General features: G+C 40.3%; 1 protein-coding gene across 3 annotated transcripts in view; it reads left to right on the forward strand.

Annotated features, from left to right (window-relative positions):
* Positions 1 to 1,141: 1,141 nt before the first annotated feature.
* LOC120064487 (collagen alpha-3(VI) chain-like) overlaps positions 1,142 to 15,266 on the forward strand; it is an 80,819-nt gene continuing 66,694 nt past the window's right edge. For all 3 annotated transcript variants that reach the window (XM_039015097.1, XM_039015098.1, XM_039015099.1), the window contains exon 1: positions 1,142 to 1,377. The gene's annotated coding sequence lies outside the window, so the exon portion shown is untranslated. The remainder of the gene's footprint in view (positions 1,378 to 15,266) is intronic.

A 15,266-nucleotide genomic window follows, 5' to 3' on the forward strand; every position in this document is an offset into this window, starting at 1 on the left:
CTCATAATGCAAGTTCAGAATGAAATTAAAGCAGTTACATTATATCATGTATTTTGTATATGTACGTTTACCTTGCGTGAATTATTGGCAGCCTGCATAAACTTCCCAGAATTAGAGGTTGGAATAAATTATAAAATAGTATTGGGAGTATTGCGGTCTTTTTTAAATTGTCAAAATGGGGCCCTGGAGGGTCTGTACTGTCGTTTCAAGAAGTTGCAACAAAAACTTTACAAACATTATCAGGGACTTTTGCACCAGTATATGACTGTATTTTAATTAGGTCCATGGCATTGTGTGGTTGTTTTAGCAGACTTTCACTAGCAGCAGTATTGCATTTCCATCTGGTGCCAAACTGCTTTATTAGTGCTCAACACTGTCTTGCACATTCCTGAAGAACATCTTGACACTAAGCAAGTGTAATCATCTCATTTGTAGGGGCTCCAAACCAAGGTCTTGGCAGACCAACAAATCACCCATCCACATTCTGAGACGTTGTGCACAGTCAATGGCCCTGGAATGATTTTCACAGCACGGGACCTGTTTATTCTCTCTTCTTCTCTCTGCCTATCCCTCTCACCCTCTCTCTGTTACAGAGAGAGAACCAGCTGAACCAAGACCCAGAGGTAAGCCTCTGTCCCAAGTTTCAAAGAGCCTTGTCATTCCATTGAGCATGGCTAAATGAGAGGGAATCGCCAGGGGTGCGTCACATTACCACCACATGCCAGTTACTTCAACTGCTTGCAAACTTGACTCAACTTTGACATCAAGAGCAAAAACAAAAGAGTAGAGTTATAACTTAATGATGCTGTTTTTGTGTTGTGTTTTTTTTCCTTTTGAAACAAATATCCAGATCTCCAGGTTGCCAGGAGGGCCCTGCAGCGTTGGAGGAAGAAAGGGAAGGAGGGGAGGGGAGAATCCTGCTCTAGGTTTGTGACATCACATCTAGATCAAACAGGGCTGTGCATCTGGTCCTTGTTTAAGACTCCTTTTTTCTCTCCCCTACCCCTCCTCAATCTTTTCATTTTTTCCCTCTTTGGAGAAAGTGGGAGGAGGAAAAGAGGGGTGGCAGTGCTCCAGGAGGTTGGGAGTTTGTTCCATCTCAACCTTAGAGTCAGTGCCACAGTTCCTCTGCAGTGTGATCGGGAGGGTGTCCGTCTGTTTCTGAAGTGCTGAGTTTCAGTGTGTGCCGATAACCAAGGCTCCTCTGCGGTCTATCAGCCCCATCTCCACCACGCTCATCCGCCTTCCTTCGGGGGAGCTGGACAAGCCAGCTGCACAGAGAGGAAATACCAGGAGGATAATGACCTAAAGACCTTTGTCATTTTGCAGATTTTTGTTTTTACCAAAGGCTGTGGAATACAGCTATTTCAGCTCAGGGTAAGTGATAAGTTTGAACTTGTGTTTGCCTAAAACTGGCCATGGTAGGTTGCCTCATTATAACATGTGAGCATGCAAGCACATCTTGCATAAATATCAGACACCATGTGTTTGAAGGCAGAGTGATACCTACACTTAGAGTGGTTGAAGAGGGGAAGGTTTCGAGGTGAGCTGCAGTTACAGTGGGGCAAATGAGGAGTGCTTAAAGGGCAATTCCGTCACTTTTCAACCTCATATTCATCATCTCCTGCACCAAACCAGTGTCTGCATATGTGGAAACAGAGCTTTTCTATGATCTATAGTTAAAAAGATAAGGTCCAAACATTTTTTGAGACAACATAGGGTAGAATTAAAAGTAAAAACGGTGATTTTCAATCTTTACAGCCCAAGGGGGTGTATTTTCTTGTTCTCCACATCACCGCGAATCTCATTGGGTAGAACTTTTTAATTTTATATATTTTTTCTACAAAACTTTGAAATTCGCCATTTTCACGTATGTTGACATTGGTGTTGTGCTATATATAATGAAAATGAGGTTGAAAAGTGGTGGAGTTTCCCTTTAATGATAGGGCAAAATGTAGATTTCTGCCTAAATAGACATACCCAAACAAATTATAATTATTGTTCATGAGCTGGCCATAAACAATAACTGCAATAACTGGTAATGTTGAATAGTTTTAGAAAAGTCTGGAATTCACCTTTCTGGTATTTAAAAATATATATTTAAATTAGAGGTGTGGTCACTTTTGAGTACACAAGCTCAAGTTTATAGTACAAATAAGATGAACATTTTAAAATCATTAGATGTATTTTTCTATTCATCAAAAGTGGAGCAATTGGTCTTGAAATGACTGAAATGCTTTCTAAATATAGTGTAGCTGTAAAATAAATATGATCATACTTAGTACAATATTGGCACCATTTCATATAACTGACAGATATATTTCTTCCAAACGCCTACTGAGTGGCGCAGAGACACATTTCAAATGAGTGCAGACTCGTTAGAACTTCAGCTTTAAGCTGAAGCTTTGTCCATCTGTGACCATGGGAAAGTTAACTTGTTTAAATTCTATGAAATTATTGAGTATTTTGTCATGTTGAGAGCTCTAGAACCAGATGTGAATATCCCAGGATTTGCTAGACTGACACCTTTCATATGCTGTCTCCCAAGCTGTCTCTCCATCACTCACAGGAAGAGAAAAACAATTATTTGTCTGGATAGGCCAGAAAATATGGCACTCCCTATGCAAATGTGTGGTCTAAAACCTGACACTTCAAGTCTGCTCCGCTGAGAGAGTAGTAGTGGAGAGCAGCCAGATGGATCTTTCTGGCACTATAAGGCTCAGGACCCTACAACGTTCACAGATTGCTTTGTACACCAAAATGTCAGTTTTGAACCGGTCCAGAACTGCTAAAATGCACAATCTCTGCAACTCGACATTGAGTGCTTGTTTCAAATGTGTTTTTTGTTGTTGCTCACTTTGGAAACCCCCTGAAATACCAGCATCAAGATGAAATCCAAGTGCAGATAATTTATCAGACCAGAGTTGTGAACATATAAGGGACTGCATTCCACAAAGTTGGCCAGTCACCCTCTCCTCCACGGACGTGTGGTGCATTTGAGAAGTGTTTGACCTAATTCCAATGTAGTGTTCATTTAAGGCTTTATTGGAGCCCTGTGTAAACAGGCATATCAAAATAGCAGCACTGAATTAAATGTGTTCTCCAAGAAATTCATGTCAAAGTGTCCCAGAGTCACTTGTTCATTGTTTGCTTCTTTTAATATGCATATTATTTTAGCATTTGTCCATTTAGCGTAACATAAGTGTCCTCCAATAGCTGTTAGTATAAATAAATACACTGTATTCCAGACTGATAGAACTGGCTTGACATAGAAACGTCTGGAATACATTTCACAATCTATTACTGGAATAGATTGTGTCCCCACATTGGCGATTCAACACCACCGATCGTGGCGGTTGAGTGTAGACATGTTTTCAGCTCCAGCTCCAAACCACACCCTCTGTAACGAATGGGATAGTGGAAAGTGTGAAGAAAGAGTGTTTTCCACACTACCAGCCAGATGGACTGAGAAACCTGGGGGATTTTGGTCCTTCCATATGAAATCTAGAGTCGGGGAAACCAGGTGTACATCATTAATCTTTACCCTCACATCCATGGCTGTCCAAGTGTAGACACTGGAATTCAGCACTGCCTTCATCACAGTGTTTAATGACTTGCTGAGGGATATGGTCAGAAAATATCTTTTTTTCCGTCCCCCAAGTGAATGCAGAATTGAGTTACATTGAAAATAGTCATACATAGTTGTGTTATGCGCTACTGCACCAGGGCTGTTTGATGTGACCATTTCTATGATTTCAAAAGCAAGATATGTGTTGAAAATGTATTTCAGCAGAGGCGCAAAGAAAAAAACACAACGCTGTATTTCAAAGTGAAGTCAGTGAAGTTCGTCTTTGGTATGTTTTTGTAATTGCTTAATCTTTTCCATTTCACTCCCGAAAATGTACTCCCTACACAGTTGTACTCCCACAGCCAGGCTTTTGGAGAAGCTCTTATCATTAAACACTGGCAGAGGAGCATTAGGAAAATATTTTTGAAGGAGTTGCTTTGTAAATCAGCCTAGCTATACTTTATTGCTCCTCTGTGCTCTCCAACAAAGTCTTAGGTTTTTTTCCACGCTGCAGCACAGACATTTGGGGGGTTTTGGAGCCATTTTTAAGGCACATACGAAAGAGTTTGTCCCCAAGGATAATTTCTTTTGGAGTGAGCATTTTCTCCAAGTTTCATGACTTCACGATTCACTACAACTGATCCCATAACTCAGCCGAATGGTTCATGTCTAGATCCATGTGTGGCTAATTAGTTGTTCCATCAACGCTTTGGAACTCTTTGAAACTATATTTAGTTTCTAGATCATGTGCTGTGCTTTTATGTCTTGTAGAAGGGTGTGTCACTGTCATGTAAACGTTGCAGTCATCACAAAGTCTTGAGAAAACATTTGCCAAGGCCTGTATTCACAAAGCATCTCTGAGTAGGTGTGTTAATCTCGGATGATCTCCATAAAACATAACTTGTTCTAGATTAGCTCTCCTACTCACCCGTTTGGGAATACGAGCCCAGATTTTGACAATGTGCAAAGAACATGGAGTTTCTTGGTGATTATCACCTACTTGAACATGATGGAACTGTTTCTTTCTATCATACTTTGTACGATTTCTCGTACAAACCTAGTTTGTACAATAGCAATGGCTGGTGTAAGGGGTCAAAGTCAGCCAGCCTGAAGTATTAGGATACACATCTGCTAGGTGTCAGACAGGCTAACAGGGACCATCTGTGTGAAACTCGCCTTCCTGCATGCCTGGCGCCTGTCCTCTTTTAACTTTAATTGATACTTCATCTGCAGCACATACTGTATGTCATATCCTGCCAGATGGTTGGAGAGGCCTTTTGGCCAGTGTGCCCCTTCGATTGGCTCATTCACAGGGGACAGACTTCAGGCGTTCTTAGTTGGCACAGTTTGAGGGTAATGTTGAGAAATAGAATGCAGAGAAGACATTTAATTTGAAAAATAGCAATGTCCATTCTAGACCCTCAATTTCTACCTGAAACTTTTCTTGTTTTTATTTTCTGTTGTGCCAGCAGAGTAGACCTCTGTAGCCAAGAGGCCTGATTAAGCATGGGGCTCCCTCCTAGAGTTATAGGTTCTATAAAGTAAGATCATGTTTGGATAGCTGCTGGTGTAGTGTTAATGTGTGAACACCACGTTACATTGACCTTGCATCATGATTTGTGGGAGACAAGCAACATGTGGGAGCTAGGCCCTGTATTGCACAGATCATGCCCATTTAGTGTAATAGAGCCCAGTGGGCCGCTTAGCTCCAAAAATCTGAAACAATCATTTTTTTTTTGTGAAAAGCACCAAATTATAGATGTAGATGTATGTACCCTGAAAAGATTTAGACATGGAGCCACCCCAGATTTGGCCCCAGAGGGGGTGTGGCCGCAATTTTTCAAAATGGCCGCCGACAGTAACTAGAGCTGTGTTCAAATACTCATACTAACTGTACTATGTGTGATGTATATTGAGTATGTGGTATGCTTGTTGGTCATAGTATGGATATAGTTAGTATGCCAAAAGATCCCGGATGTCATACTACATTCACCCAAATACGAAGTTAACAAGCAGTGGACACTATTGCTGTGCTTTTAGGGCCGATAATGCAATTCCTCAGAAAATGACTTCACAACATTTTCAGATTGAAGAATATGGTGGAAAATATGCAGCTGAAGTCCAATGAGAGAGGATACAAATTCATTGCTTTAACTAATTATGACAAATGTAAAATAAATGTTGAGCAATATTTATTTTATTTATTTTTATTTATCCGTTATTTTACCAGGTAAGTTGACTGAGAACACATTCTCATTTGCAGCAACGGCCTGGGGAGTAGTTACAGGGGAGAGGAGGGGGATGAATGAGCCAATTGTAAACTGGGGATTATTAGGTGACCGTGATGGTTTGAGGGCCAGCTTGGGAATATAATAAAGTAATGACTTCAAATAAGTTACATTACATGTTGTGTTGGCTGACAATTGTTAGCTAGCTGGCTACATAGCATATCATTACAGCAGTTGCTAGTATGTACCGGTATTTTAGCTAGCTACCTAACGTTAGTTGGCTATTAATATATCAAACTTGCCAGTATTGTAACTACTGTATATGATATCTAACTAACTAATAAACCCAACGTTTATTGACTTGATTATTCATGTCATTCTTAGCATAGCCAAGTGGTGTGTTCTCAATGGACATTGTTAATGAAGTTGTAAGATGTCTAGCTGGTAATGTGTTAGCTATGCTAGCAAGAAGTTGCATAGCAACATCATCTACTTCCGGTCGACAGGCGAAGCGCTAGTACACTCAACTGAAAGAATACTGTTTGTTTACATTATACTAAAATGATAGTATGTGGTATATACTCATTAAGTATTTAGTATACAGTATATTAGTATGGGTATTCGAACACAGCTACTATATTTTGGTATTCAGATGTATTGTTTAAGATAAAGGCTCCAAATTTGACCATTGGGTAGATTTATGGACCCTGAAAATATTTAGATATGGAGCCCCCAGAGATTTGGCCCATGGGGGCCTTGGCAGTCATCTTATGAAATGGCCACAGACGGTGTTGCAATTTGCAGTTCAGAAGGCATATTTTGAGATTAATACACCATAAATGGCCACTGTTGGTAATACAATTTTAGAGTTCTGAAGGCTTTTTTGAGATAAATACACCAAATTTGTCACATAGGTAGATTTATATAGCCTGAAAAAAATGAGATACGGAGCCCCCAGAGATTTGGCCCATGGGGTCCTTGGCAGTCATCTTATGAAATGGCCATAGACGGTGTTATAATTTGCAGTTCAGAAGGCATATTTTCAGATTAACACACCATATTTGGCACAGAGGCAGATATGTGGAGCCACCACAGATTGGCCCCTGAGGGCCTTATCAGCTATTTTACTAAAATGCTGCAACCTGAGCCACTATATTGCAAACCTTTAATCTACAAAAAGTAATTCCTATAATTGTTTGATTTTTAAAAGTAATATATTTCTGCCATGTACAGTACCTCTTGCCATGAATCTCCTGAAAACAAAATTGTTTAACAATAACACACAGTATATTCAAATTAGTACAGATTGAAATGTAAAATTTCTGGGTTAAGTGTAGCGGAGGGGAGTTTAAATGTTCTATTGATGAGGTAGCCCTGCCTGCGACTTAAACCACCCTCGGCTAAAGACGGAATATTTTTTGGGTCTAATTGTTAAGATGTTTGGTTATGGAGCAGGAGACTGGGGGGTTCACATCCTACCAGTTACATGAGCATGTAAACAAATGGCTACTAAAGCTACTTTGCAATGCCCATATAAGGAGAAAATTCGGACTAACTACAGCTGTAACTGGGCCATTAGGTTGGAATAGTTCACAATTGCTGTGGAAAATCCTCTCAAGTGTTTCAGTTAGAACTGTGCCTAGCAGACAGAATGTTTTAGTTTCAACCTGTTTCATGAACAAAGGTATGAGAACTTCTAATCCTGTAATTGGAACAAATTAAAGGCCATGTCACAGTTTAGTATAGAACCAACTCAGTGGCATTGTGGTGTGTCTGCCCTGAGATTGGAAGGTTGGGAGTTCGATCCACAGCGGAATCATACCAAAGACTGTAAAAATGGGAAATGGTCCTTCTGAATTCCACAATAGTGTTACCGTTTTGAAAATGTCTGCCATTTTAGTCAACTAAATGGCCTTTAATTTTCGAAATTCCATGAATAGAGCCAACATTATTCCTTATTCAACATGTCAGAAATGCATGTTTGTTCTACATAACATATTTCTATCTGAACATTCCAAAATGTTGCATCCTGCTGAACGAGCCCCAGGTTGTTAGCTATAGCTAGCTAATGAGGTAACATGAATGAAAAAAGTGTAGCCTAACGGGCCGGTCCGCAAGTAGCCTAGTTTTAGTACGGTACGCTATATGCTTTATGAATGTAAAATGCGACCGGCCAATGCACGATAAAAAAAAAAAAATGTAGTGCTGGTATTATGGGTAATAACTTTTTTTTATGGTAATAGTTAGATTGAAGACATTTTCTCTGAGGAAAGATGGAGACTAGGCTAGTACGTTGGCTACAGAACCTGGCTACAAAATACAATGGGGATAGTGCGAGGGTTGAGCGAGATTACAAATTCAAAAAGGAGAGAAAAACATAGCTAGACTGTTGTTTTACTATTAAACTTAAAGCTACATTACTGTATGTAACTTTTTGGGTGACCAGACCAGATTCCAATAGAAATGTGAGTTAATGATCTTTCATTCATGTTGAAAGCAAGTCTATGAAGCAGTAGATCTGTGTGTGCGATTTTTATGCTTCCCGTTCAGAAGTTTCATTTTTGCGTCTTTTACTTTCGATTTTGTACACCAGCTTCAAACAATTGAATAGACAATATTTTTGCTTGTAGTAAATATATTCCACAGCGGATTAGATGGTACAATGACTGCTTGTTATTCACATAAACTGAAATTAGGCAAACCATTAGAATTTTATCCAACAAGGAAATGTTCTGAGCGATTTAGTGCATCTTTAATGTTGTTTTTTTTGTAAAGCGGCTTGTGTTTCTTAAGCAGACAAATCTTACTAGAAAGCTGGTGGTGACTGGATAGCTATGGGGAAGCAAGAGAGTTGCGTGCACGATGTGTATAATCAGAGGCAGAGCTGAAACGGAGCCTCTCTGCCCACACTCATCGCTTGCTCCCCCACAGTTCACCAGCTGATGTAGGCTAGGCTGTGTATGTCGGATCCTTCCCTCTGCTGAACAGAACTGCACGGCGCATCTGTGCTGCTAATATTTATTGTGCTTATCACTGTAAAGCTCTCAATCTCTCCAAAAATGATTGTCCAGTCCATTTAACGGTCAGATTTTAGTCACAGAGATAATTTAGTCTCAACTCTTTTTAATAAAATTAAATGAAAAATCATTTTTGTTTAGTTATAGTTTTTTTCTGGGTCTATTTAGTCAGTTACAGTCTAGTCAATTGCCACCGAAAAATAGGTGTCTTTGACTCATCCTGAAAAACATGAAAGGTCACTTTTTGCTCTCCACAATACGGTGCACTTATCTCAAATTGAAAGCTAATTTGAGCAATCTGATTATGTCAGTAAAGTGGTTGTGAAGATAAAGTATGCTCCAAAAGTTGTAGCGGCCCTAAACATCAGTTTTGACCTAAAAATGGGTTTCATGGCAGAATGAATCAGAGACATGTTTGGAAACTGGTGTGTGAATGAAGGCAATAATTGTGTTTTTTTCTAGCCCACACTGTTTTGTCTCTATATTTAGCTTGTTGTGTTTCTGGCTCATGACGACCTGTGCAATATGGAAATGAGTGTGCTCCATGTTTTTCTTTGTGCAGCTAGGCAGAGTGAAAGCCATAGTGATGACATGTTGGTCAGCTTAGCTGCCTCGGCAGAGACACTTCTCAGCAGAGACACTTCTCGGCAGAGACACTTCTCGGCAGAGACACTTCTCACACTTCTCGAGTGACCCTGAAAAGACTTCAGCACATGAATGGAGAGCACAGCCATCTAGCAGCTTATAAGCCTTTTTCTCAGTATTTTTATTTGAAGTGGATAGGTAGTAGATAGGTAGTAGATGAGTAGGATAGACAGTTGGAAGGGTTTGGCCTTGTCTAGACAACTTTGTCTGCTTTGACTGGAGGCCTCAGAACACACTGTAGTTGTAGTATGTATTGTAGTTGAATACTGTACTGGCTGATCACTAGTACCGGACAATAACAAATTAGACTTCTGTGAGATGGCATGTATGGCAAAAAGCATCAATCACAAAGCACTCATCTTTTCTGTTACCCATATTATAGGTCAGTACAGTAAATTCCTAGATCCTGTTTGGATCGAAATGAAAAACAGCCTCTATCTCAAGGCCATCAGACTGTTAAATACTCACCACAAACCGGCCTCCGCCCAGTACCCTGCCCTGAACTTTACTCACTGTTACTCACTGGCTACCACCCGGTACTCAACCTTGCACCTTAGAGGCTGCTGACTATGTACAGTGCATTCGGAAAGTTTTGAGACCTCTTTTTAAATTTTTTTATTTTTTTTTATTTCACCTTTATTTAACCAGGTAGGCTAGTTGAGAACAAGTTCTCATTTGCAACTGCGACCTGGCCAAGATAAAGCATAGCAGTGTGAACAGACAACAACACAGAGTTACACATGGAGTAAACAATAAACAAGTCAATAACATAGTAGGAAAAAAAAAAGAAAAAAAAGAGAATCTATATACAATGTGTGCAAAAGGCATGAGGAGGTAGGCAATAAATAGGCAATAGGAGCGAATAATTACAATTTAGCAGATTAACACTGGGGTGATAAATCATCAGATGATCATGTGCAAATAGAGATACTGGTGTGCAAAAGAGCAGAAAAGTAAATAAATGAAAACAGTATGGGGATGAGGTAGGTAAATTGGGTGGGCTATATACCGATGGACTATGTACAGCTGCAGCGATCGGTTAGCTGCTCAGATAGCAGATGTTTAAAGTTGTTGAGGGAGATAAAAGTCTCCAACTTCAGAGATTTTTGCAATTCGTTCCAGTCGCAGGCAGCAGAGAACTGGAAGGAAAGGCGGCCAAATGAGGTTTTGGCTTTAGGGATGATCAGTGAGATACACCTGCTGGAGCGCGTACTACGGGTGGGTGTTGCCATCGTGACCAGTGAACTGAGATAAGGCGGCGCTTTACCTAGCATAGCCTTGTAGATGACCTGGAGCCAGTGGGTCTGACGACGAACATGCAGCGAGGGCCAGCCGACTAGAGCATACAGGTCGCAGTGGTGGGTGGTATAAGGTGCTTTAGTAACAAAACGGATGGCACTGTGATAAACTGCATCCAGTTTGCTGAGTAGAGTATTGGAAGCTATTTTGTAGATGACATCGCCGAAGTCGAGGATCGGTAGGATAGTCAGTTTTACTAGGGTAAGTTTGGCGGCGTGAGTGAAGGAGGCTTTGTTGCGAAATAGAAAGCCGACTCTCGATTTGATTTTGGATTGGAGATGTTTGATATGAGTCTGGAAGGAGAGTTTGCAGTCTAGCCAGACACCTAGGTACTTATAGATGTCCACATATTCTAGGTCGGAACCATCCAGGGTGGTGATGCTAGTCGGGCGTGCGGGTGCAGGCAGCGACCGGTTGAAAAGCATGCATTTGGTTTTACTAGCGTTTAAGAGCAGTTGGAGGCCACGGAAGGAGTGTTGTATGGCATTGAAGCTCGTTTGGAGGTTAGATAGCACAGTGTCCAAGGAAGGGCCAGAAGTATACAGAATGGTGTCGTCTGCGTAGAGGTGGATCAGGGAATCGCCCGCAGCAAGAGCAACATCATTGATATATACAGAGAAAAGAGTCGGCCCGAGAATTGAACCTTGTAGTACCCCCATAGAGACTGCCAGAGGACCGGACAACATGCCCTCCGATTTGACACACTGAACTCTGTCTGCGAAGTAGACAGAGTTCTTAACCCTTAATTCAATTTTTTGTTAAGTTACAGCCTTATACTAAAATGTATTAAGTAGGTGCTTCAATAAAGTACTGAGTACAGGCTCTGAATACTTATGTAAATGTGAAATTTCATTTTTTTTATTGTAATAAATTAGAAAAATGTCTAAACCTGTTTTCACTATGGGGTATTGTGTGTAGGCTGAAGGATAAAAAAAAACAATTTTAGAATAAAATTGTGGAAAGCGTCAAGGGGTTTGAAAACTTTACGAGTGCACTGTATGCTATTCTATACTACTATTATATGCTTTTCTATATTACGTATTCTTGAGGTATATTACACCCCCTGCTATAATGTGGATAAAGAGTTACTTGTCTAACAGAATACAGAGGGTGTTCTTTAATGGAAGCCTCTCAAATATAATCCAGTTAGAATCAGGAATTCCCCAGGGTAGCTGTTTAAGCCCCTTGCTTTTTCAATTTTTACAAACGACATGCCACTGACTTTGAGTAAAGCCAGAGTGTCTATGTATGTGAATGACACAACACTATACACGTCAGCTACTACAGTGACTGAAATGACTGCAACACTCAACAAAGAGCTGCAGTTAGTTTCAGAGTGGGTGGCAAGGAATAAGTTAGCACTAAATATTTCTAAAACTAAAAGCATTGTATTTGGAACAAAACACTCACTAAACCCTAAACCTCAACTACATATTGTAATAAATATTGTGGAAATTGAGCAAGTTGAGATGACTAAACTGTTTAGAGTAACCCTACATTGTAAACTGTCATGGTCAAAACATATTGATGCAGTAGTAGCTAAGATGGGGAGAAGTCTGTATATAATAAAGCGATGACTTCATCACTACTTTTATTTATGAGAGGTATTGACATGTTGAATGCACTGAGCTGTCTGTCTAAACTACTGGCACACAGCTCAGACACCCATGCGTACCCCACAAGACATGCCACAAGAGGTCTCTTCACAGTCCCCAAGTCCAGAGCGACTATGGGAGGCACGCAGTACTACATAGAGCCATGACTACATAGAACTCTATTCCACATCAAGTAACTGATGCAGGCAGTAAAATTAGATTTAAAAAACAGATAAAAAACACCTTATGGAACAGCGGGGACTGTGAAGCAACACAAACATTGGCACAGACACATGCATACACACACAAACACACACACACGATAACATATACCTACTCATGGATTTAGTAATTTAGATACAGTTGAAGTCGGAAGTTAGCATACACTTATATTGGAGTCATTAAAACTCGTATTTCAACCACTCCACAAATTTCTTGTTAACAAACTATAGTTTTGGCAAGTCAGATAGGACATCTACTTTGTGCATGACACAAGTAATTTTTTCAACAATTGTTCTCAGACAGATTATTTCACTTATAATTCATTGTATCACAATTCCAGTGGGTCAGAAGTTTACATCCACTAAGTTGACTGTGCCTTAAACAGCTTGGAAAATTCCAGAAAATTATGTCATGGCTTTAGAAGCTTCTGTTAGGCTAATTGACATCATTTGAATCAATTGGAGGTGTACCTGTGGATGTATTTCAAGGTCTACCTTCAAACTCTTGCTTGACATCATACCGCTCAGGAAGGAGACGTGTTTCTGTACAGCACTTTGACATATCAGCTGATGTAAGAAGGGCTATATAAATACATAACCTGAAAGGCCGCTCAGCAAGGAAGAAGCCACTGCTCCAAAACCGCCATAAAAAAGCCAGTCTACGGTTTGCAACTGCACAATGGGTACAAAGATTGTACTTTTTGGAGAAATGTCCTCTGGTCTGATGAAACAAAAATAGAACTGTTTGGCCATAATGACCATCGTTATGTTTGGAGGAAAAAGGGGGAGGCTTGCAAGCCGAAGAACACCATCCCAACTGTGAAGCACGGGGATGGCAGCATCATGTTGTGGGGGTGCTTTGCTGCAGGTGCACTTCACAAAATAGATGGCATCATGACGAAGGAAAATTATGTGGATATATTGAAGCAACATCTCAAGACATCAGTCAAGAAGTTAAAGCTTGGTCGCAAATGGGTCTTCCAAATAGACAATGACCCCAAGCATACTTCCAAAAATGTAGCAAAATGGCTTAAGGACAACACAGTCAAGGTATTGTGGGAGGAACTGAAAGTGTGTGCGAGCAAGGAGGCCTACAAACCTGACTCAGTTACACCAGCTCTGTCAGGAGGAATGGGCCAAAATTCACCCAACTTATTGTGGGAAGCTTGTGGAAGGCTCCCCAAAATGTTTGACCCAAGTTAAACAATTTAAAGGCAATGCTACCAAATACTAATTGAGTATATGTAAACTTCTGACCCATTGGGAATGTGAATAAATAAATAAAAGCTGAAATAAATCCTTCTCTCTACTATTATTCTGACATTTCACATTCTTGAAATAAAGTGGTGATCCTAACTGACAAGACAGGGAAATTTTACTAGGATTAAATGTCAGGAATTGTGAAAACTGAGTTTAAATGTATTTGGCTAAGGTGTATGTAAACTTCCGACTTCAACTGTTCACATCCACTGCTTTCCTCGGGTGTGGGTCAGATTGTGATGGAAAGTAATCCTCGAATTTGAGGAAGAGTTTGTCTCAGATGTGACCCAGTCAATTTACGCATGTGATCCAGGTCCACATTACCCTCGTCAGCCAGAGTTGAGAATAGGGGGAACATGCCTCTATCTACTCTCCAGAGAGACCTAGTAGACTTATACTTATTAAAACTTATTCTTGAAATTGCCAATTTTATAGTTTTTGGGGAAAATGTCACTTGCATGTCCCTGCATAGATAAGTTGAGTTGGTTGAAATGGTCAAGTATATCAGAGAAATATGCCAGTTTCGGAAATCATTTATCATCTTGCATGCAGGTGCAGAGCTAGATCTTATTTCTTTTAGGTTAGAAATGCCTGGATTTCACACCTCAGTACATAAACCCTGTTGATCAATGTCCACCTGTACAACCTGCGCACATCTGCATGTAAAAGCAGGTGACAGTGATCTAATCAAATTTTATTAGTCACATCCGCTGAATACAACAGGTATTCCACCTTACAGTGGAATGCTTACTTACGAGCCGCTAATCAACAATGCAGTTAAAAAAAATACGGATAAGAATAAGAAATAAAGTAACAAGTAATTAAAGAGTAGAAGTAAAATAACAGCGAGACGATATACAGGGGGGGGTACCGGTACAGAGTCAATGTGTGGGGACACCAGTAACTAGTGTCATGCCTACTCCCATTCCCTTTCTCCAGCTTTCGAGGCCGCTGGTCTACTATCCACTGGTCCTGGCAACCCACATAACGCAGACCTGGCAACCGTCATTACGCACACCTGCTCCCCATTGTTATGCACACCTGGACTTCATCATTACCTTGATTACTCTCCCTTTATTGAGAAATCAGTAGCCTCTGTTTTCAGGCAGTATGGGTTTTGTTCACATTCAGAACTCTTCTCCTGTTTTGTTTAGCTGCTTATTTTCTGTATTAAACACCCCTTACGCACCTGCTTCCTAGTGTATACGTTACAGCCATAGCATGCTACCAGGAACAAAAGCGCATCCATCAGATAATGTGTGTGCAGAACCTGAATGACTAAATAGAACGCCATACTAAATCAGAGGGATTAATATAAATGGTACAATATCAGCTGATGCCAATACTCAGGTTTCCTTTCTTGATTTCATTAAGCATTTCATTGCTGAAGCATGGAAGAATTTAAACCTACAAGCACGAAGCTAAAGAGGACA

The sequence above is a fragment of the Salvelinus namaycush genome, chromosome 19, assembly GCF_016432855.1.
Source record: "Salvelinus namaycush isolate Seneca chromosome 19, SaNama_1.0, whole genome shotgun sequence".
Taxonomy (NCBI): Eukaryota; Metazoa; Chordata; class Actinopteri; order Salmoniformes; family Salmonidae; genus Salvelinus; species Salvelinus namaycush.